The sequence below is a fragment of the Lagenorhynchus albirostris genome, chromosome 6 (assembly GCF_949774975.1).
Source record: "Lagenorhynchus albirostris chromosome 6, mLagAlb1.1, whole genome shotgun sequence".
In the NCBI taxonomy this organism is placed as follows: domain Eukaryota; kingdom Metazoa; phylum Chordata; class Mammalia; order Artiodactyla; family Delphinidae; genus Lagenorhynchus; species Lagenorhynchus albirostris.
This window is the reverse complement of record NC_083100.1, coordinates 80,336,300-80,361,793: the sequence shown is the minus strand read 5'-3', so window position 1 is coordinate 80,361,793 and position 25,494 is coordinate 80,336,300. Positions and strand designations below refer to the sequence as shown.

The 25,494-nt window shown below is 38.5% G+C and overlaps 1 long non-coding RNA gene across 1 annotated transcript in view; it reads left to right on the top strand.

Annotated features, from left to right (window-relative positions):
• The window catches only part of LOC132521833 (uncharacterized), a 252,288-nt gene that overhangs the window by 88,670 nt on the left and 138,124 nt on the right, over nucleotides 1-25,494 (top strand). The window contains exon 3 of the long non-coding RNA XR_009540968.1: nucleotides 2,217-2,319. This is a non-coding gene — a long non-coding RNA (uncharacterized LOC132521833). The remainder of the gene's footprint in view (nucleotides 1-2,216; nucleotides 2,320-25,494) is intronic.

Here is a 25,494-nt window from a genome sequence, read left to right as displayed (position 1 = left end):
AAGGTACCTGTTTAAATAATCCTTGTTATTGGATACTTTTTTTTTTTCCGGTTTTCTACTTTTATAAGCTGTAGACTCTTGCATATACATTTTTGTGCTATTGGCCAATTATATCCTTAGGATAATTCCCTAGAAGTGGGACTTACGGGTTGGCTTCTCTGGCTCTTCTCTCTGGCTCTTAATGTATATTGCCAAATTCCTTCCCTTAAAGAAAGGATCAAATTATACTCCTCCTAGCAATGTATGAGAATGACCATTTTACACACCCACACTAATGGTTATCAGGCCTTTTAATCTTTGAGAACTCCATTAGGCAAAAAAATAATGTGACTTTATTGCTTTTCTTTGCATTCCAGTGTCTATCCATTCTATAATAATCACATTTCTAAGACTACTATCTAAACAAAATGTAAATTCATTAGGTCAAAGACAAAATCTCTATATACTTAAATATTTATATCTGACATCTTTCTAAAGTAGAATAAATCCCTAAAGAGGCATTTGAGACACTACTTGGCAGAAAACCATGGATTAACAGTATACAACCTTATTAAGAACATCCTTGAATTTTATTTTAAACCTCAAGCTCATTGTTCTTAGAGCTCATTTGCTAAAGTAATCTCCTCCTGAAAATGACAAACCCTCCACTAGGAAGAATCTCAAATGAGAGGAAAGGAGAAGGTTATGGAAGGTAAGCCTTGACATCACCTGACTTTTGTGACCAGGTGGGACTTCAGTCTCCTTCAGTCTTTGTCCCTCTGTGGTCAGTGCCAGAGTGGCCAGGGGTATAATGCCGATGTCTCCTCAGGCCTCAGTGGGAAAAAGGGAAAACTATGCAAAATATGCTTGACAGTTTTGTTTTGGGGAATACTGAACAAAATTGATAGTCTGACCCTTCATGAATGTGTGTCCCCATTCAAAAAAAAGAAAGAGAAAACTTACTAAACAATACATAGCTACTGCTTTGTTTTAAACAAAATTCTTATATTGCCCCACAAAGAAAACACTGGAGTAGTATTGTCTTTCCATATACTCTACATCAGTTTGCCAAATGATTATTTATGCTGTGCAGTTGGGTTACACCATTTACACACACACACGTACACACACACACTCACACGCATCTTACTAGGTGCTGAAAAATAATGGCCAACTACCACTAAGAAGATAATGTCTTTAGGGTCCTTAAACAATTAACCTCAATTTGGAAACTGAGCAAGTCTAAGCTATGTTTTGCTAAACATGATTTTTCCACTTAATTTTACCCTTCCTCCATATTATTTAAACCATCATGTAATTTCAAATTTCATACCAAAAATTAATTTATAGTTGAATCAGCAGCACTTTATTTATTAAGAAGCACATCTCATTTAAAGAGGCTTCCTTAGAATAGGAAGTTTCATTTAGCTAAATCTAAGGAAACAAAGATAGTCAACTCTTTGTTTGATTATAGCCTGGGATCTCATATTATCCAAGCGCATTCCTTGACCAGACACATTTAATGATTGGTCAAACCAGGTTCAAGAGAAAAGTACTGCTCTGTTATTAAAAGGAAACTTAATGATTGCGTCTCCATTGGGAACATTATAAAATCCATAATAAAGTTTACTTTGTGCACTGACCACAGAGTACTTGATCTTGGCATTCCATGGTGCTTCTCATACTTCAAAGGTTGAAAGCACAGTGAAATTTCAGTCAGCAACCTTTGGTTCCATTTCCTGGGAATGAGATAACTTAAGTCTGTGAATTACTCAAAAAGAATCAAAATGTGAGTGCAATGATAGATGTTGGTGTTTTTTGGGTTTTTTTTCCAATGTATATAAAAAGGCACCTTTTCCAAATGCCCCATGTTTGTGTTCAAAATGAGCTAGAGGAACTCTACAGTATATTCACTGTGAAGGAATCAAGAATTATAAAACACTTAGAATTTATGAAGGAACAAAATATCACAAAACTGTGGAGTGATACCCCAGATTCACTGAATAATCTGAGAAAGGAATGGAAGGAATAATATGAGCTAACACTTATATTGTGCTTGTTATGTGCTAGATACTGTTTTTAGTGCTTAGTAGGTATTAATTCTTTCAACCCTCCAGATAGCCCTGTGAGATATTTTATTTGTCCAAGAGATCAGTAAGACACAGAGAGGTTAAATATCTTGCCAGATATCACTGGTAAATGGCAGGACTGTAATATGAATTTTCTTCTGATTTAAGGTGGTACGTCTAGATGGCCAGGTGAAAACCGAGCACTGCTGAGAAGCCCCGAGGAAAAGTGCAGCCTCCACACGAAGTTTTATTATTGGCTTCTGGGGAAATGGTAAGTTTGCAAATATCATCACACATTTAAATGCTTTAAGAACTAATGTGACAGCTTGACATTTGGGGAAGAAACTGTGCTGGTTTCTAAGGTCTGAGTCTACCACTAAATATCTGGGGAATCTGGGTTAAAACATGTCATTTTCTGGGGCTCAGTTTCTTCTGTGTAAAGCAAAAGGGATGGATGATGTGCAAAAAGAGATTCTACAGTTCTTTTATGAGATAGGCTCTTAAGCACATTGTGGTCTGGTGGGGAAATCTTTCTGTCCACAGAGACCTCACAGAGGACACAACAGTAGTGTTCTCTGCCATGAAGTGAATTCAGTGAAAGGACTTGATCGTATTCTGAGATACTTCACGGTCTTTGCCCTCTCTAAATTCTTCACCTATGAAACAGGTTAAAGCAGTAAGGATAGTGGCAATTGTAGGTTCAGAACATAGTGGAGCAAACCCTTCTTGTTTCTCCTGGGGATAAGCTTCAGTGATGGGGTATTGATACTGGCAACAGACACATATTCTTATCTGAAATGCAGATCAAAAGATTCCACCCTTGAGAGCATTCCCTGACAATGGCCTTTCCAGCAGCATGAATCTGCCAATAGAGGCCAGTAGTTAATTTCAATCAGCTGGCTTTGCTGGTATTGCTGCTCCCATTTTAGATTTACAAAGCCATTCTTGATGAAGACAATAAAAGCCCCCTTTTCCTCTTGTGCTGCATTATGCTCTGACACTTTATCAAAGCACACAGACAGAGGGTTGTTCTTAACCATATATAAAATGGAGCAAGCTCACAAATCATGCTTTGATATTGCACTGTGGAAACACCAAGGTTAAAAGGTAAATCTGTGGTGAAACAGTATTGATTAATTGATGTAAGAAAGGTCAGGCTGATCTCTATCTTGCTTGAAAGACTAGTTCTACATGGCAGGTCTGTTGAAATGGTTCCTATGTAAAAAGATTAAAAAAAAAAGGAAACCTAATGCAAAGACAATGGGGAAATCTCATCAAACAATCACTCAGGAAGTTAAAGCACTAAAACAGGAACTGGAAGGTGGATGTTATTTAGATTTCTGTGTATTTTGAATAGGCTTTCTTGGAAGTACCTTCACCAGTGAAGCAGTTGTAGGAGAAGTAAAGGCAGTGATGTAAAGTCTTAGCCCTGCCCCAAGAAGACCAGAAAAGGGGGCTTCATACTCCTCTTTCCAACAAGGCTGAAATCTGCTGAAGCAGAAGGCCTAACTGGTCTGACCTTCAGGTCCTGCCCAGGTTAAAGACTGTTGCATAGTGTTTCTCACAAGAAGGCTTCCGTATCGTATCTCCAGGGTCTGGTGGGAAGAGGAAGAGGAAGAGGGAATTATCCCCTCCATACCTTGAGATGCACAGACAGCTAAGAACAGCTTGTCCAACACACTTCTGGCCCAAGAGAGAGAATGAGGTTTCAGAGGTAAAATTTAGGATTCGGAGAAAACAAAGAAACAAAGGAGGAAGGACTAGTGGCTGGGGGGAGAAAGAAAAATATAGGGACCACGAGGACAGGATGCCAATCCTGAATTACAGCACCGTTGAATGAAAAGAAGGGCCAGGGGATGGTAGTGGGAGGGGTTGGAAATGGGAATGAATGCTGCAAGTTTTGTCTCATTATGCTCGAATCTGAAAAGACCTTCAGTAAGTGTCTGAACCTGAATAGGCTGGCCTATGATGTAGTCTTAAGCAAACCCAGAAGCCGCAGAGGCTCACTATAAATTTATTTTTGGCCCTGGGTGATACTCCTGCCTCTTACAGCTATGGCATTTGGAACATGTAGCCTTACCACAGCAATGAGGAGATGCCTGAGATTTTTTTTCCAGTGTTATTGAAAAATAATTGACCTACATCACTATATAATTTTAAGGCATACAGCATGATGATTTGATTTACATATATTGTGAAATGATGACCACAATAGGTTCAGCTAACATCCATCTTCACATGAAATGTTTTGAAGGACAAATCTGGAAGTAGATTACATCATCTTTCTTATATCCTACTGTCCTGGATACAGTCACAAAACCTTCAGCTAACTGCAAGGGAGACTGGGAAATATGCCATAAAATGTTACTTGTCTAGGTTTACCTTAGGACACCAAGGATTTAGGTTTTCATAAAGAAAAGTTTCCAAAGACTGCATTGTTAAATATTGGAAGGAGCTACCATGGGATGTTTAGAGAACTTTATTGCTGTTCTCTAAGATACTCAAGGTAGGAGATCGGACTCATTTTTCTATAAGTTCTATTCTTTATACAATTTTATGCTTCTATAACTATATAGGCTTTTTGTTTGCAAGGGAAAACATGAAAAGTAAGCTAGATATTTGGAATTATTTTCTTATCAAACTGATTTAATTATCCATGGCTACTTCCTACAAGTAAGTAGGGAAATTTTATGTTAAGAAAGCAGAGACACACACACAAAAAAATGGAATCAGAAATTAAATGTGTTTTATTCACAGATTTACCCATTTTGTGGCTTAAGGCCAGCATTTTTAATAATAAACAGTTAAAGACATAAATCATAATTTGATACAAATCCATATGTAAAATATAAGATCTAACCTTAGCATCATAGTCACTGGAATTCTGATAGTCTGTATGTGACACATTTTGCATTTTTGTGTTATTTGCTTCAATATATGTTAATAGATGGTAATTATATGCTTTTCATTTGGACAGCCCTTATCCAAAAACGATTTAATATTCGCACATCTAATGGGTCGTGCACAGCTATTGATCATTTGGATCAGAGTTCAGTTTGAACTGCTGCTGGTTAGATTAGAAATTGTAATCATGGTAAAAGATAAATTACAAGGTCTCTGAAGATCAGTTCTGTTTTCAGATTAGATGTACTTTTAGATATGAAACATCAAATAGGGGAGATTAGAGAAGGTCTGTGATGGTGTCATTTTGTGGGTTTTCTAAGGAATATATCCAGAGATCCGTGGTACCCTTTCCCCCACTGTATCAGGAATGTGAAATTTATAGGGAATGACATTTTATTACAATAAAGATGGTGAAAAAATTCATAAATTATTTGTGAATTAGAAAAGGATGCTTATTTATATTTTGTAAATATAAATTTTGGTATAATAAATCAAATGCTCTACAATCAAAGTTATGCAATTTTTAATATAGAGAGATTTGGTTTGGATTAGAGGAATCTAAATGAAGATTAATTTAGATGAAGCAAATCTCTGGTGACTTCAATATTAAAAGGATTTTATCTGTGCTTTAAAATATTATTTTTGTCTAATTATAAAAGAAATACATTCTCATTGTAGAAAATTTGGAAAATTCAGAAAACTCTATTCAAGAAAACAAAGAACATTCACATTCATAAACCCAAATGTGTTGCTATTAACATCTTGAAACATCTCGTTCCAATCCTTTTCTTTGAAATTTTTTATGAAATATTTCAAACATACACAAATATAGAAAATGATATAACAAAGCCACACACACACCTACCACCTAGATTTAAATATGTTACCTTTTTGCTATATTTACTTCAGATATCTCTTACTGATAAATACATATATTATAGATATGGATAGAGATACTCCACTTCGTTCTTCTCCCTCCTTTTTCCAGACTTAACTATTATTGTGACATCTCCATTTTGTAATTTTGCTATTATCATCCATAAACAATATATAAAATTGTTTTTACATTTAAAAGGTATATGTCTTAGCAGCAGCAGACGCATCATGGTGAACACTTATGAAGTACTTACTGTCTTTCAGGCACTGTCCTGAGGCATAGTACACGAACTAACTGTAGAAGGTGGGTGCTATTATTATCATCCTCATTTTATAAACAAGGACACTGAGTTACAGAGAGGTTAATTAACTTGCTCAAGGTCATACCCCTACTCTTTTCTAACTTGCTTTTTTATGCAACACTGTGTTTTTAGATTTATCCGTGTTGATACATATGACCCTAGTTCATTTATTGTAACTGCTGTATAGTATTCTATTATATGAATGTCACAGTTGATTCCCCTACTGATAGAACTTTGAAAATCCTTTATGTATCCCTTATGCATATCTGTGAGAGTTTCTTTAGGGGAGTTACATAGAAGTTGAATTACTAGGTTATAAATAATGTACTTTTTAGATTCTATATAATTATAGAAAAATTTATATATTGATCTTATAGCCATCTCATTGCTTTGCTAAACTTTGTTATTAATTCTAGTTATCTGTGTTTTTTCTATGCTGGCAGTTATATTTTCTGTGAATAGTGACAGTTTTTTCCTTCTGTTTCAATTTTACATATTTTCTTCTCTTTCCTTCTCCATCCCCTCCCCTCCCCTCCCCTCCCCTCCCCTCCCTCCCTCCCTCCCTCCCTTCCTTCCTTCCTTCCTTCCTTCCTCCCTCCCTCCCTCCCTCCCTTTCTCCCTCTCTGTCTCTGTCTCTCTTTTCTTTCTTCTCTTACTAGACCAAGGCACCTAGTTCAATATGGAGGAGGGGTGGTGACAGAGATAATAGTTGTCTGTTTCCTAATTTTAAAGAGAATGCCTTATTAAGTGTGTGTTTGTTGCTGGCTTGCAGTAAGTACTCCTTAGATTGAGGAAGCTTCCTCTGTTTTTAGCTTGTTAAGAGATTGGTTAGATTTTACTGAATGCTTCTCTGTGCCGTTTGAGAGGATTATATGGTTTTTCTCCTTTAATCTCTTAATGTGGAAATTATATTAGTACAATTTCTAAATTTTAATAATCTATGTATTCCTAGAACAATATTTAGTCATGATATATTACTTGTCATGACATTGTTGATATTGTTTTCTAACATTCCATTTAGGGTTTTTACATCTGTATTAAAAATAAGATTTGTCTATGATTTTCCTTCTATGAATTATCTTATACATTGTTGATATCAAGGTTTTTAGCTTTATAAAATGAGTTGGAACTTCGTTATTTTTAAAAAATTTCTTCAGAACAGTGTGCGTAATGTTAAAATTATATGTCCCTTTAAGTTGTGGTAGAACTTGCCTATAAAACTGTTAGGGTAAGGTTTTGGGGGAGTTAATAGTGGAAATTTTAAATTACTGATTCTATTTGTTAAATGGTTATAAAGTTATTAAGTTTTTCTATTTATTATTGAGTTTACCATGGTAAGTTATATAGTTTTCTAGTTAATTTGCTATTTTGTCTCAGTTTTCCAATTTATTGGCAGGAAATTTTTCATAGCATCCCCTTTTTGATTTGAAAAAGCTTTACCATCCTTTTCTTCCCTTTTTATTCCTAACGTTGATATGTCTTTTTTCTTTTATTCTTAATTAATTTTGCCAAAGGATTGTCTGTATTTTTTATTCTTAGATATGGCAATCCTCTAAGAACCTCTTTGTAGGATTAAAAAACCTCTTTAGATATGGTGAACAGAGGCTTGACTTAAGCCTCCAAAAGAGTCATAGCTGCTGTCCATTCACATTACTGAGGAAGTTCACAAACCCAGAGCCCTTAGAGTGAAGGAGGGGCTTCATACTACAAACATCTCAGGGTGGCAGATCTCCCAATCCACATACCCTCTGCAGTGTGACCTCCCCCATCTAGGGGACGCTCCCCCATCAAGAAATGGAGTTTATTTCTTGGTTCCCTTGAACCTGGGTGGGCTCTGTGAATGCTTTAACCAATAGAATATGCTAGAAGTGTCCTTGTGCCAGTTCTAGGTATACCTTTTAACTAGCCTAGCAGCTTCTTTCTGGCTTCTTGGAAGCTAGTGAAGGGGTGAGAAATGTGACTATCCTAAGACCACCATACTATGAAAACTAAAAAACAGAAAGAGAGAGGAAGACCAAGGAGTACCAAGGTGCCAGGCCTGTGAATGAAAAGCCATCTTGGATGTCCAACCCAGTCAAGCTTTTAGATGACTCCAGCCCTAGCTCTATCTGACTACAAAGCATGGTAGACTCTAAGCAAGAACTATCCATTGGAGCCCATTCAATTATAGAAATGTGAGCAATAATAATTATGTGTTCTTTTAAACTTCTTAGTTTAGGGGTTGTTTGTTACACAGCCATAGATACCTGGAATAAGTATCAATTGTGAGAATCTTCTCTCTCAGCCTTCCATCAAAAACTCTCCCATCTTTAACAGGATAAATATGCATATGATAAATAGAGATACACAAATCGTTAAGAGATTATTGTATATCAGCTCCGAGGTAATACTGTTCTCCAAAGGACCCAGAATGCCACTGTGGTACCCTTCTCAAAGTTGGACCATATGGACATTGGGTGATAAATGGAGTGTCCACCTCACAGTGGGCCCAGTGAGTCTGAAATTATCCCATACATATTTTCTGAGTTTCTTTTGTATCAGAGTCAATATGTATTGTTTAAAGCTGATAAATCAACTAATAGATGTAAATATATTACCTAGTGCTATAGAAGTGTCTTATTTAAAGGTGTAAAGAATGTAATAACTAAGATCAAAGGGAAAAGAGGGCGGCTGCAAGGAAATAGAATGATAGGATTTTCTTCATCATTTACAACAGGAAGTAAATAATAATTAAAGAAATAGAAAATTAAGCTAGTTATATGTTGTTAGATTAAGAATAAGAGCTAATATTCACATAGTGCTTACCAGGCTCTGTTATAACTGCCTTGTGAAAATTAACTCATTTAATCTTTACAACAGTCCTTTGATGTAGGTATTATTACTTGTCCTCATTTTATAGATGAGGAAACAGTCAGAGAAAGGTTAAATATAATTAGCCCAAAGTCACATAGAAAGGATACAAATAGTTGTAATGGTAGCCACTACAAGAAGCCAAAACAGACTACAAATCTCAAATCAGGTTGTTGGTTTCTGGGTGCAATAATTCTGGCAGTCAGACAGTTTCGTCTGGAGACTCTTGAGTCTGCATAGTCTCCAGCCTTACTCTTCCTTTCCTGATAATTTGAAGCCAACATCCGAGACGGAACACACAGATTACTGTTCATTTCTTATGGGAGAGGACATGTGTCTCTGCATTTTCAGACTGCTCCATGTTGTAGGATGGAGAATTCGTTAGGGCTGAAGAGCGGGAGTCCTGATGTCCATTTTGGGAGAGGAGACTGGAGAAATAACTCCTTTGGTATGGGGGGCAGCAAAATAAAGCAATGGTGATATCAAACTATGTTGAATTTGTAGCCACACATCCATCACCGCCCTGTGGGGAATTTTTCTCTTTCCTCCTAGAGTTTTAAAAAAAACTTCATAGTTAGAGTGAAGTAAATTCTTTGATCCCTGTCCCTGACATTAAAACAGTAAAAAATAATATGCTCAGGTGCTAATCCATGAGTTGATCTTTTAGATGTCTCTCTAATTGAAGTAAGAAGGATATTAACCCTGGGAAAAGTGCCATGGGCAGCAAAACATTCTTGGCTTTGCAGCTCACAGGATGAGTTGTACCAATCATAGCTTTTTTTTTTTCCTCAATATTGTTTAATGTAATGGAAGCCAAAGGAACCTACCAACTCAGTGTGCTTTTTCAACACATTAACTCAGCCAGTAGAATTAATTTCAAGTTCATTTCTGCATGGATCATTTGCAGTGTTAATTTGTGAGTTTGCACGGTGACTGATTTTTTTTTTCCTTTTTTTGCATAACAGGTGTTGGTCACAAAGTGAGTTAATTAATTTTGCCAATTAATTGTTGCTATACTTCTCTTTCTCTTTTTTTTTTTTTTCTAAAGCAATGGCTGTTTTTTGTCATCACTTGTTGGACTAGATCAGGTGCTCTTCTGTGGTTTTTTAAACACCTCTGTGCACACAGCTACTTTGGCAAGTCAGGAATCAAACTGACAGCCTGTTGGAAAGGCATATCCTGTCAAAAGTGACAGTGAACTGAGTGACACAGAGTGACAGTTCCCAGGCTCAACTGCAAGGCCTGCCTCTCAGTCTTCTTTGGCTGGCTAGGAGCTTGGCTGATGCAGGGCTCCAGTGCCAGATAGCAGAGGGCCTGAAGTAACAAAAAACAAGGCCCAGCGAGGTAATTGGGACTGACAGCACATTTACTTATCCCACAGGCATCTCTGCAAGCTGCAGCCACATTTAATACAGCCTATGAGAGTCTGAGCACACGCACACTTTTTGCTCTCTCCCTGCTACTTTCATTATTCTTATTTTGTATTTTTGGTATAGGTTTCTTAATCCACTCTTTCTCTAGATTATCTAATGTAATCTGAAGAGTGGTATAGAAATTTTTTTTCCCTCTTGTGTTATAACTCATCATGAACCATCAAGGCAGGAAACACACCTAGAAATCCAAATTCAGTTAGATCTGAAGAAGTGAAAGTCCTACTGTGTATCTTTGGGGATCATTCACAATCCATGTTTTCAGCTGCTGTTATTGGTGTACCTGCTGCTAAATGAGAAGGGCAGACTTGAAACTTTGGTTCAGGTTCTTCAAACTTTGGAGTTAACTGGGGACTTATAATGTACTCAAAGGTGAAGATATAAGATCTCAAAAATAAAGGGCAAGAATGATCTTTCAGAGGGAGTGGTCTGCATAAAGAACAGTGCTATTTATACCAGTAGTAGCAAGTAGGTCACACAGGATTGACTCTCCATATACTCCCCCCAAACCCTTCTCTGTGGAGGTAGTTTAGAATTCAGTAAATTTCCAGAAAGACAGATGTATTAGTCCATTCTGGCTGCTGTAACAAAATACCACAGGCTGGGTAACTTATAAGCAACAGAAATTTATTTCTCACTTTGCTGGTGGCTGGGAAGTCCAAGATCAAGGCTTTGGCAGATTCGGTGTCTGGTGAGAGCCTGCTTCTTTAGACAGCTGCCTTTTTTTTGTTAAATTTATTTATTTATTTTTGGCTGTGTTGGGTCTTCGTTTCTGCGCGAGGGCCTTCCCTAGTTGTGGTGAGCAGGGGCCACTCTTCATCGCGGTGCGCGGGCTTCTCACTGTCGCGGCCTCTCTTGTTGTGGAGCACAGGCTCCAGATGCGCAGGCTCAGTAGTTGTGGCTCACGGGCCCAGTTGCCCCGCGGCATGTGAGATCTTCCTGGACCAGGGCTCAACCCGTGTCCCCTGCATTGGCAGGCGGATTCCCAACCACTGCGCCACCAGGGAAGCCCCAGACAGCTGTCTTTTTAATGTAACCTCACATGGGAGAGGAGAGAGGGGGAGGATCTCTCTGGGGTTTCTTTTATAAGGATACTAATTTCATCCATTAAGGCTCTGCCTAATACCTAATACCATCACTTTGTGGGTTAGGATTTCAGCATATAAATTATGGGGTGATATAAACATTCAGTCCATTGCAACAGGTTTCCTGGATCACCCAGATTTGTTTTGGTAAGTTAAGGCTTATTTTTACCCATCAAAATATATGATGAGTCGGAATCCAGGACTGGGTCTTAAACAGAGATATGAAGCCCCAGGAATGTTGGAATCTGATTTTTTTAAAAGGAGAGTAGCCTAGAGTAGTGGGAGTCACAGATTCCTAGTTCTGTTGAGGACAAAATTAATGCCAGAAAAAATAAGCTATCTGCCACAAACATGGCTGCTGACCTTTAGAATGGTGAAGGAAAGTTTGGGGAATCTACTTGGCATTTAGATGCCTATGCCAAAAGAGGGCTATCTAGACTTTTTCTTGCCTGAATCTGGAACTCTTGTAGCAATTTATTCAACAGCCATTTCCTTTACTTCTTCCTTGCCACAGTAAGTTTATTTGGTTTAGTAACCAGGTGGCTGTGGCCAGTAGGAGAATCTGAGCCCTTTCCAGTTCTCAGGGAGTGAATCTTGATAAGTCTAAATTTTGTCGTGGTAAGTCCAGCCACCTTGACGGTGATTAGCTTCAGAATGAGACGTGCAATGTAATTCTGGCCACTGAGGATACTTCAGTTGATAGCGCTTGAGAGAAAGATTTTTTTGATCCTTAGAATAGATGCAAAGGAAAGTTCAGTTGCTTATTGTCTCTGGTTGAAGCTGGGTGAGGAGGTGACACTGGATCTTCTGAATCTATCCTATAATTTTGAGAGGAGCTAGCCAAAGGACCAGGCAGCATGTTGAAGATGGCATAGGGCACAAACAGAAAGAAGCTGTTACCTTGTGGATTTCGCTGAAGAGCCAAATAACCAGCTCCTTAACCGCTCTGCCTCCCAGCCTATTGTGACAGCAGATAAAAAATTTTTTGACTTTTACTGGGATTTTCTTTATCTTTTGATACAGTATCATGGTAGATAAGTTTTATGTTCCATTGTTAGAATCAAATCAGAAACCTACACATGTAATCACTGGTCTGTTGTCTTGCTAATTAATCCTCTGGATACTGGTCTAGAGATATTCACTCATTTATGGATTCATTTAGTAAACAGAGAACTTTTCTAGAACTTTTTTTTAGTAAAAAAGGTTATTGAGCCTTTGCCCTGGACCAAGCACTGGGGATGAAGCCATGGACCAAATCAATATTGTTCCTACTTTCATGGAATTTATAATAGAGCAGGAAGTAGAGATGCTGAATGCGTATAGTTAGAACAAAATTGTAGATTCAATGATGCCTTTACCTGAAGATCAGCATCTACCTTTGCAGGATGTATGTATGCTTAGTCACATCTGGAGGCCATGACAACCTGGTCTCCCTGTGATCAGACTGCAGTGGTTACGGGGCTTCACAGATAGAGCTGCAGGATTATAAGGGGAGACTGGCCAGCAGGCACTCTGTGCTGTACACTTTTTCCTAGACATTTTAGTAAGTCACATCATGTTCCATCTTTGCCCTTTAGATTGGTTCATTGGTAGTAAAAAATGAAAATTAGAATATATTAATATAAGCATATAAATGTAGTTCCCAGTAAATAGTATGTAAGTACAGGAGTATTTACCTCTCATTATTCCTATTTAGTATTTGGGAGAGACGGTGAGCCAGATTTTAAGGAGGTGGTATCCTTCACTAGTCAGACTTTTCTTTCTGAGATTTTCCCACTCATGGTCTCTTTTCTTTCATTCTGCAAATATTTATTCTTTACTTTGCCCTGGGGATGCAGTGAATAAATCAATGAATAAACATTGATTTCATTTCATCCTTGAAGAGCTTTGTTGTAAGTTTAGAGTACAGGCTTGGGAGACAAGCAGCAGGTCTTGAACACTGGCTGTGCCACTTATTAATTGTGAGGCCTTCAGTAAGTTGCGAGATCTGTTTGACTTCAGACCCTTTGTATACAAAATTGTCAATAATTATAGTACCCATCACATAGGCATTTATGGGGATTAAATGAGATAATGCAGGTAAATCATCTGGTTGAGTGTCTGACACAGGGTATTGTTCAGTAAATCATAACCACACTCAGAGATTAGGCATATGCATAAGCAACTCTAACACAAGCTAGAAAGCAGTAAGGCCATAAGAGCTAGAGGGAAAATGCTGCATGAACTCAGAGGAAGGCGTCTCTGGGAAGAGGAAAGGGAGCCACTTCAAGGAGGGGGTTAACTCAGTGCCATTTGACCTGCGTTAACTCAGTGCTGCCTTAAAATTTGGCCTGAAATTTCCCTCTGTTTTAATTAACCTTCAGTTAGAGTGTACTCTAGCTTTTCCAGGGGCAGACTCCATCTCAGTGAGGGCCGGATAACTTTCCTTTATTCTCTGATAGTATGACTGACTCCAAGCAGTTACTCCCTGAAAGCAGGAGCAGAGACAGGAATAAGACAGGGCAGTCCATTCCCACTGCTAGAAAAATATCACTTATTTGTCTCAGAGATTGCTCTACCGATAGTGCCAGAACGAAATCCTGTGATTTCAAAGAGCTGTATGACATTAAACAGATATTTTTGTTTTCCTGACCTTAATTCACTGCTATTTAAAAAGAGACAGTTGGACTTCACAATCTACAGAGGAGATCCAGTGGTGAGGGCTGAATTGGATACGGTTCATAACGTACTCAGCACAGTGCTTTGAATAGAGGGGACACTCAAAAGGCATCATTTAAATATTTATAATCATAGATCCTGTAAGTCTTACTTATTAGTTTGCTGTTGCTGCTATAACAAATTACCATAAACTTAGTGGCCTTAAACAACTCGAATTTAACATCCTGCATTTCTGAAGATCAGAAGTCCAACATGGGTCTCACCAGGCTGAAATCACTGTGTTGACAGGCTGCTGTGTTCCTTTCTGGAGATTCTAGAGGTGGATCTGTTTTCTGCTCATTCAAGTTATTGGCAGGATTCAGTCCCTTGTGGTTGTGGGAGTGAAATCCCTTTGTCCTGTTGGCTGTCAGTTGAGGGCTGTTCACAGCTTCCAGATGCCACCCGTATTGCTTGACTCTTGGCTCCCTTCCTGTGTCTTCAAAGCCAGCAGTGGTGGGTTGAGTCCTTCCCCTGCTGGGAATCTCTCTTCCTTCTGTCTCATCTTCAACTCAGCCTAGAAAAGTTCTGTTTATGAGTACTGATGAGATTAGATTGGAACCACCAGGTAATCCAGGATTTTCTCTCTATCTCAAGGTGTGTACTCTTAATGATACTTACAAGGTCCCTTGGTCACAAAGGTAACATTCACAGGTTTTGAGTGATTAGGGAGTGGATATCTTTGTGGGGGGGCATTATTCTGGCTCCCACACTTATCTTTCACATTCAGGAAAATACGTGATAATCAGGCCTTTTAATTTTTTATCTTAGAGTTCTTATTCTCTGATTCATTTTCTATCCCCAACTCATCCAACATTTCAACAGATCTCTGTTTCCATGAAGCAATCTTGAGAGCCACTCCTTTTTTCATGCATGAATACTTTCTTTATTGTAATTTTTTCTCTCCTCTCCCTTCAAACCAATGATTTTCATACTTACCCAATCTGTTATTACAACCATCATTTTCATATCTGTTATGTTTAGCTTTTGTCCCTACTTTTCTATCAATTGACTTTGTTACCATCCAAATTTTCTCTCTTTTCATCAGTGTATGGCTTCTGCATCCTGGGTTCTTAGAGACAATGATTACTTTAAGGCTTTAGAGACGTGGGTTGAAAGGAAGAAGAGAAATGCAATAATTTGGGAAAATTTCTGTTTTCCAGCAATATATTTTATTACTGAAGTTTTCATTTTCATTTTTATTAGATTTTTAATTATAAAATTAATACCTGGGACTTCCCTGGTGGCGCAGTGGTTAAGAATCCGCCTGCCAATGCAGGGGACACGGGTTTGAGCCCTGGTCCGGGAAGATCCCACGTGCCACAGAGCAACTAAGCCCGTGTGCCACAACTACTGAAGCCCACACACTGCCAGAGCCTGTGCTCCTCAACAAGAGAAGCCACCGCAATGAGAAGCCTGCGCACCACAACGAAGAGTAGCCCCCGCTCTCTGAAACTAGAGGAAGCCCGCGTGCAGTAACGTAGACCCAACACAGCCGAAAGTAATGAAAAAATTAAAAAAAAACACCTGTTCATTCTAACAGTTGATACAATATTAAATGTATAATAAAATAGGTAATAACTAGGCCTTAACCCTAGTAATCCTATGCCTGGTTAATGAAAGTTAACAGCTTGTGTATCCCATGTATCTTTCCATCCCTTTCTCCATGCTTATATTACATATACAAATAAATAGAAACTTTTCATTTTCATTTGCTATAATGGGTTGAATTGTATCCCTTCAAAATCCGTATGTTGAAGTCCTAACCCATAGTACCTCAGAATGTGATCTTATTTGGAAATAGAGTCATTGCAGATGTAATTAGTTAAGATGAGGTCATTAGAGAGGGCCCTAATCCAGTATGACTGGTGTCCTTATAAAAAGGGGAAATTTGAACACAGAAACATGCATACAGGGAGAATGCCACGTGAAGGTCAAGGCAGAGAGTAGGGTGATGCTTCTATAAGCCAAGGAGCACCAAAGATTGCCAGGAAAGAACCAGAAGCTAGGGAAGAGGCCTAGAACAGATTTTCTCTCACACAGTTCACAGAAGGAACCAACCCTGCCAATACCTTGGTCTTGGACTTCCAGTCTCCAGAGCAATGAGACAATACATTTCTGTTGTTTAAGCTACTCTGTTTGTGATACTTGGTTACAGCAGCCCTAGCAAACTAATACATCTGCTTTATGAATGTGGGCTCATATTTTACAAGTAATTTCGTGATGTGCTTTGTTCACTTAACAACACATCATGAACATCTCTTTAGGTGGCATATTTTAAAACAAGGGTATTTTCATGCTCTGGACAGGAATGTCGAATGGGCCCGGAGCTGCTCAAGGCTCCTTTTCTCAATCAGGATTGGATCTGGTAAGCAGTATAAGTCATGAAATAGTTTCCTTTGTGGGAAGTGGACCAACCTGGGTGCTGGCATAGCAGGTGGGGACTCAGAGTAGCCCCTTACAATCTAACTCCTGCAGTCCCCTCATGCACCAGCACAGAACTGGACTCAAAAAGGAAAAAAAAAATTCCGTCATACTCGTTATGCATATGTGATACCACAACATAAGCACTGGCTGAACAGATAGGTCCCTGTTAAATTTTTAGGGAAAACAATATCAAACAAATAACAAAACACATGTGAAGACTTAAGTAGCTTTGATACTCTAGGAATTCCTCTGCCTTTTTGCTACTTCAAGTAAAACCAACCCACCATGCTGAGAATGCAGGACTCCACTGGTGAAGATGCAGTAGTCTCTTTAGCTGAGGGATTCTTAACCTGGGGGAATTAAAACCTCATGTAAGTAAGTGGCTGAGGAATTTATCCTTATGTATGTTTTTAAGATGAGTGCGGGTGTGCAGGGAGTGGAGCGAGGATGGTTTGTATTCCCAGGGGAAACGGTAATGTCTATAGCCAGTTTCTACTAACCATAATTTCCATGGTGTCTAAATAATGATCAAATTTTGAGTGAATTCTAGGCCACAGCAAATAGAACACTGCTCCCAGGGCATTTTATATGCCTTCTAGGGCCAGCCTTCCAGAAATTTTAAAAGTGTGTATGGCAAGTAGCATGCCAGGAATTCTCTACATATTCATGCCATTCTTGGAGTGATTTATCCATGAAATGAAGCAGCAATGGAAAGCTAGGCAGATATTGCTTCCTTTTAAGGTCACTGGTTCATAGCAAAGCACACTGTGTATGGAGATTGAAATAGGAGGGTTTATTTAGGGAGAAGACATTATGCTTATTTTGCTAATCTATCAGGTAATATTTTGTTTTGCCCAAAAATGGTAGGAATTTTGTCCTACTGAGTTGTCAGCAAAATATGAGAATATCTAAGAATATTCTCACCTTGAGTTATATTTCTTAAGGTGATGTTTAATTATTTTGACATTTCTGTTTCCATTTCAGCTTTAAATTTATTTTATGTTTCAGACTTTTCTAAATCCCAAGTATAGCTTTAGGCCATAATAATCACTTCATTAACAGAATGGGCTCATTACTGGTCAATGTTTTGTTTAAGATATTAAAGGATATCTTTTAAATAGTAGCATTGCAGCTCCTGTGATAATACATACTTGGCCACATGAGCAGAATAAAATGAAATTAGATGATTATATTTAATTAAATCAAGCTATAGGCCCACACCAAACAAACAAAACGTGATAACTTTATTTCTCTATTTTAATTTCCTTGGCGTCTTGTATGTGGGAGATAATTTATTATATGGGGCCTTCAGACTGATGCTTGTGGCTTCTGAACCATAGTTCTGGTTTCCTGTAGGGAAAGGGAGAAGGGTGATTACCTTTTAAGGAGAATAGTGCCAAGGGGCTAAGAGAGCACAGGTGCATCTACGCCTGAGCCAAACTAAATCTTTTTCAGCCTGAAGATTTTCAAAATCTGGGTTTATGTTGATTTTCTTTTGTATATCATCAACCTATAATCATGGGAAAACAAAAGATGCATAATAATTTGTGCAGTGGTAGTCCTTATTTGTCTCCAAAATTATATAACTGTATAATTTTTACTTCTTAGCTCATTTAGCCTATGGAGATGTTATTTCACGAACAGTGCTAAGGAAATTTAAGAGAAATTTTGGCATAAGGACAATTACAAGGAACCAGTTCAACTATTTTGCATGGTGCTTAGAATTTGAGAGTGGCACATGAGCCACAAATGCAACTTTGGGTTGATTAAAAATTTGCCAAACCCTGAAAGAAAAGAAAATTCTTTCCATAGATAACTATAGATACGAAGGCACGTATATGAGTGCAATAGTGTGAAAGAAACTTTTAAGGAAAGGAATTCTATTTTGCCTTAGAAGATAATGAGAGAACCCAGTGGTATAAATCTGTAGTCAGAAAATTTGAGACTGTCACATTATTCATCTTTCCATTTCCCAGAATATTTTATTCCCTTTACTTATTCCTTAAAAGTAGAATGAGGATGAAATAGGGACAAGTGCCAAGGAAGAGAGATACTTGGATTTCATCTTTTCCAAGATTACTTATAATATTCTCTGCTTTCTGCTTTATACTAAAATAATTAATTATAAAAAATAATATTTGGGAGAATGTAACATCCCAGTAAATAATAGCTTTCTCTTCCTAATCCATGAATATTAGTTAATATAAGCTAATGGCTATACAATATATATAAAATATATAATGGAAGTTTATTTTTCTTTTGTTTCATAGTCTGGTATGGTTCAACATGGGGCTCTGCTCCATGTGGTCACTCAGGAAACCAGACTCATTCCCTTGTGTGGCTCCACTATATTCTAGGACCTTGTTGTCCTCTGCATTCAGCTACACATGTGGGGAAAGGAAGAGAATGTGGAGAAAGCATATCTACTCTCAACTGCATTGCCCCAGTGGTGATGCATGTCACTTCTACCTACATTTCATTGTCTGGAATCAGTCTAGTGATGCTGTCTAACTACAGGGGGGCTGGGAAATATAGTCTGGTGGTGGAGCCAGAAGAAGAAGAAGAGAACTCTCTGCCATAATATGCAATAATTTTCAAATAAATATAAGGAAATAAGATAGCTTCGATGCTAAAAGCAGTATAAAACATATTAATATTTACATTCGTATAGTGCTTATTGTCATGCATACCAAGTTTCTTTGTACCATAGATTCATTCATTTATTTATGCAACAAATGTTTATTGAGTGCCTACTGTGTGCCACTTTGCTAGACACTTCGTAGTATGGTGGTGAGCCAGATAGCCATAGTCCCTGAATTTATCAAGTTATCAGTTTAGTGGTAGAGACATATATGCTAATTAATGTTTCATTTCAAAATATCCAGAGGCAATTTTGCAGTACTTCTGGGTAGTACAATGCCACATAAAGAATGTTTATTGTTTCCCTTCAAGTCTGTCTTCGTCATGTCTCATAATAATTTCTTAGTTATTTAATTAATATGCATTTATCTGTCAGGTATAATAATTTTCAGAGTATCTAGTGAATCCTAGTATCTATTCCCTAGAGATGGTTAGTGGAAATGGAGGGCTGTCTTTATTCAGATTTGGGTTTGAACCAATACTATCATTTTATAACCTTGATAAGTGTTTTTAAATGAAAATCCTTTTATTCCATTCCTTTTGTACTTTTACCATGAAGATATTTTTTAAAAAATTCCTATTTTGCAACTTGGGCCTCTCCTCCAGCAGAACTACCTCGAGAGGTGAGCAGCTTGAATTGCTGGAACAGCCTAGTAGAAGTTCTGGTGGAGAGGTGGTGAGAACAGAGTCTGTCTGGGAATGGGCTGACTAGCCTCTCACCCCAGGACAGGCTCTCAGAAACCTCAGTTTGCTGCCTCTGCCCCGGAGACAACCAGCTACAACCCCCTTAGGTAAGATCTTCTCAAGGAATGCCCCAGCATGAGAAGGGATTCAGTGCATTTTTCCACAGCCTTTGATTATACTACATTTCACTGATTACATTATCAGAACAGGGAAGGCTATATTAGGCCAGTTAGAAACACAAGTTCGGGAATGTCCTAGTGGTTCAAGTATCTGGTGCCTTTTATTTTTGGAGGCACACAGATACGAAAAGGCATCCTTATGTAACTATGCCATGTGAGAAAGATTGCAGTTTCTCACAGACTCTTCCTGAATGTGTCCTGGCTCCCCAGGGCTGAGAGGGCTGGGGATGGCAGTGGGGGCAGCTGTAATCTTGAGTTCAAGATTAATTGAAGAGCCACTGGTCTCATTTGAGGCTACTTGATCTCCCTGGAGGCCCCAGCAGCCTGGGGGCGAAATTGAAATCTATGGAGATTGCTAGAGAATGTTCTCTCCAGGACCAAAAAAGAATCTAAATTTACAGTAATTCTTTCAGAAGAAGAATAATCCCAAGGGCCTTTGATCTTTCCCTGTGTACAATTGTAACCCCTATGAAATTAAAAAAAATCTTGACTATTAAGAATTCAGTGACCCCAGACTTTGCTGATGTTCACAGCTGACACTGAGTTCAAGCAAAATAACCAAACCTTAGAAAAAAGAAGGCACAAATGACCTCAGCATGGAGCTGACCCCCCTTTTTCCAGAAAAGAAGCCAGAAATGATTGAAACTCTAGTCTAACTATTAACATTTCATTATGAGCTTTCCTCTCTGACATATGGGAAATATCATTTATGAGTAGATGCCAGTCCATAAGGAATGAAACAGACTGTCTGTGGAATATTAAAGGGATAAGACTATGTCTGGTATTAATTGACATATTTTTGAGATACATCTCAGCTCCAGAGAAATAATTTCTTTCTGTAGCTTCTAGAGTTGCAGTCACTTTTATTATGCTATGGGTATATGGGTACACACACACACACACACACACACACAATTTATTTAAGTTACGGAAATGGAAAATTCAGTATTTGGGTGTTTGAAAGGTGCTTCCGGTGAAAAAGTTAAATTTCTTAGATATTTCTTAGGTAATTTGGGGAAAATCAATCACATGACAAATTGTTTCATACAGCTTGCCAACTTGCAACTACTTCTGTCAGAAATTAAATGATAAAACTTTTCAATTGGAATTTTTGTCTTGCTGAAAAGGATTCCCCATTTTCTATTTGTGAACAGCAGCCCTTTTTCAAATCTAAAGTAAAATTCAGAATAAAGCCCTTCTGAGGGTGAAGAGACTAAATATTATTTGGCATAAATATAGTTGCTGTTCTTGTTCAAACATAGAATATTAAAACAAATATTTGTCCAATATTTCTGAGCCCCTAAAGTTGTGAGTTTTTCTCAGGCTATAGATTATCACCATCATCAGCAGCAATTGGGGCATAAAGGAGAAAAAAATAGAGGGGGGCAAACAGATGGTTTGTTATTTTTTGTGTTAACTTTTTCTTTAGCAGAGTTGACTACTCTTTGACTTCTTGAGTGATTTCTCTTTTTTGGAGGCACACATTACATGATTCTAATCTTAGTTAGAAATTTTATTACTTAAGATAGTTTTTAGGAATTTGTTTGCTATAACCATTCTTCTTAGTAGATGAGTACTGTACATGGTTCTTTAGAAGATACTTCATAGAAAAATAATTCTGATATGTTCTATGGTGTATGATGTATGTATGTGAAGTGTGTGTGTGTATGTGTGTATTGCATGTGTGTGCAGTTTCCATGGGCTAAACCCAGAAGTGGAACATATAATTTTTATTTACTCATGTTTAATGTCTGCCAGGGGGATGACCAAATCTTCTAAATTATGAACTCTTGTCTGTAAGTTAAAAACATTTGTCAAAGATTGTAGAGCTTTTTATCGAATGCTCCAATATGTAGGCTTTATGCTTAGCTGATTAGTCATCTGAAAATCTAGTCAGGAAGGTCATCTATCATAATCTCTGCAGGTGGGCCTGAATATGAGACTTGTCCTTCCATCTGGCACTCTCTTGCCCCCAGATTCAGGTAGGGTTATCCATTTTCAACAAGCTTCTTGAAGGAGGCAGTGGAGTAGGGTCTGGATTTAGAGCTGAAAACTTGGTTTTGAGCATTGCATCAACATTTTTATTATTTGCATATTTTAAAAAGCATATTTACTTTTTGTCATTTAATAGCTTCTAATCTTTTTTTTTTTAACCTTTTTTTTTTTTTTCTTTTGCGATACGCGGGCCTCTCACTGTTGCGGCCTCTCCCGCTGCGGAGCACAGGCTCCGAATGCGCAGGCTCAGCGGCCATGGCTCACAGGCCCAGCCGCTCCGCGGCATGTGGGGTCCTCCTGGACCGGGGCACGAACCCGTGTCCCCTGCATCGGCAGGCGGACTCTCAACCACTGTGCCACCAGGGAAGCCCTTCTAATCTTTTTATAAATCATGGATAATGATAACCTACTGTACACAGTTTTATCAGGAGTAAATAAAAAAAGGGGCAAACTACTTTCTTATAAAGTTCTCAAGGGATGCTAGGTATTACTTTTTGTTTCAGAATTTAAAATCACATGTTCCACTTGCCCTGTTCTTCAGTTCCTTTTTATCCAGTGAACAGAGATATTGAATCTCTACTAAGTGTCAGATCCTGGGCAGGTACTAGGGTGGGGTGATCACACCTGGAGGTCCTACCTGGAGCTAATAGCTCAATGGGAAATCTGACTTTAAAGAAATACATTAACAACTGTGTAATCATGCCTGGTGATAAAAGCTGAGGTGGAAGAGTACTCATTTCTAGAAGAAAGTATAATGGAGATTGAATTTGGATTATAGGTCAGGCAGGGCCTGCTTGAAGAATTGACAGCCACTTGATGTTGGATTTTAAGGAAAAGCTGTGTAGGTGAAGAGGGGGTCAATATGTCTTCTCAGCAGGGAGTAGCTGTAGGGCTGGTGTAGGGCTGTTACTCTGGGGTGGGAAACAAGGCAAGTGTGCTGAAGGAGTTGAGTGATGGCCAGTGTGACTGGAGGGTAGAGAACTGGGGATGAGGGTGGGATGAATGATGGAGGATAAGGCTGGAAAGGCAGGCATGGGCTACACCTTATAAAGATTTGTGTTTTATTGCGAATTTGATTGGATGCCATTAAAGTGTTTGGAGCAGGTGAGTGGCATGAGTTGATTTATGTTTTAAAGAGTGTAGACCCAAAGTAATAAGCCATATCATGAGCCATGCCTTTAATAACTCTTGATGACTTATAAAAATATACTCATCATAAACATTCAAACAATTTACAAAAGTACATAAAGGAAGGCAAAATTCACTGTAGTCACACTAATTGGCTCAATCAGTTCCCTGTTATGACTTTTAGCTGTTTCTGATTTTTTGCTAACATACTGAAGTGGTGGGCGCCCCTGTACGTAGATATATTTCATATATGTGATTATCTCATTAAAGCAAATGTTGAAAAGGAAAAATGCTGGATTAAAGAATTTGTACATTTTATATTTTCATGCATATTGCCAGTCATTTAGAATTCACTTTAGAGAATCGTGAAGAAGAATCAGAATTTTTTTTTTTCTAAATGAATAGCCAGTTGTCTTATTCACTGCAAAATAGGCTGAGATTTTAAAGCAACACAAACACTAATTTTACTCTTTGCAAACTTAAGGCTGGTTTCTCTCATTCCTTTGTTTTATCTGTGTACATGTCAGTTTCTCTTACTGGACCGTAAACTCCTTTTAGTGATAGAAATGGTTGTATTGGGCCAGCTGGGCTGTTTACTAGCTGCAGGACCAAAGACAATGGGCTATTACAGTAGCTGTAATTTGGCTTTAAAATACTCTAGTGTGGATGATAATATGTGTGAGTGAGTGAGTGTAAATTAGTTTTAATTCATGCCTAGTTAATATTTGAAGTAACTTAATCCAGAGTACACATCAGAAGGCTGCTTAGTTAGCATTTGAAAGACTCTAATCAGGACTTCACTTTCTGAAGGCCATGGGTATAAACCTTCAACTACTGCTATCTCAATCTACACTAGAGGGTTTTCAATGAACGTAAGAACTGCTGGAAATTTTATTTCATTGGTGAAACATGTAGTGTGCCAGATATGTGGGTTAGTTGGGAAACTTGTGTAGACCCTTGGCATCTCCACCCTTGCTGCACAATTAGAGGCACTGTGGCTCCAAATATCTTCTGTGTCTTCTGTTCAAACCTGGTGCACCTGATCCAAACAGAAACTCAGCTGAATTCTGCTTCTGTGTGATTGTGTCACCACTTGCCCCATGTGGCTGTTTCTTTGGTGGGTGTAAGTTGCATGGAGCTGGGACAGGACCAAGCTTCCAAGGATAGGTTTACATTGCTGAATTCGGCCTGAGATTTGCTTTCTTTGTACCATACAGTACCCTGGAACAAGACTATGCGGGAGAAGCCCTGCTGTCTTCCAGATACCCACCAAAGGGAATTTGCTAGATGTGCGGGCCAGTTCACATCACTAGGAAGCCTCGGAAGTCACTTTTTTCCCCTCTTTTTACAAAAATGTTCAGCCAAGGGACTTTCAGTGATTCCTCCTAACTGCTGGGTCCCCTTGAGCAGCCTCTGGGCTGAACTGAGGTTGGTCACAAACTTTCCCCGTGCCCATACCTTTCTCAAGATAAAAAGCTCATACCCCAAATAGTGGCAGATAGTGCAAATATTACTACAGGTTTTCATGGGGAGATGAGGAGACTGTCAAATTACAGGCAAAGCTTAAGAAAACCTCCCTTTAGATTCTTTGTTCTCTCTCCCCAGTCTCATCTCTCCTCCCCCACCTTCCGGTTTTCCATGTACTGTTTCTTTTCTTTCCATTTCCCCACTTTTATAAAGCCTCTAGAATCTCATTTGCTTATAGTCCACACCCTTGCAGCAAAACAAAATTTTTGCTCATCTATGCTGCTGGCACTACTGAGGTCTCCGAGTTATACACAAGGAGGGCTGGATCCATTCCCTTTATAAACCCTCCAGCAAGAAGTCTCCAGCAGGAAGGATGGTGCATTCCTCACTCAGGGCATGTTTTCCCCAGAATCCTGCTTCATGGCTGCTTGGCCCTCCACGATGCACTCATGTTGCCTCTATCCATCTTAGGGTAGCTAATGTCTTTTAAACAATGTTGAAACAGAATAAGGCAAATACTGCAGGGGTGTGTCCCAGGGAAAGGAAGTGTTCCCCAGAGCACATTGAGTCTGCATTCCATTTCCTTCAGAGTGGTGTCAGCAAACAATACCGAGTGTGAAAAAGACATTTTGGACCATGTTTACAGGGCCCTTGGATGCACTTCTCATTTTAGAGGTATGAGCTTAAGTGTTGTTAAAATCTTACGATTAGCACATGGAGGCCATGGTGCTTCAGGCCTGCCCTAGTGTAGGTCTGTAAGGAAATGACCCAACTTTGAATCTTCT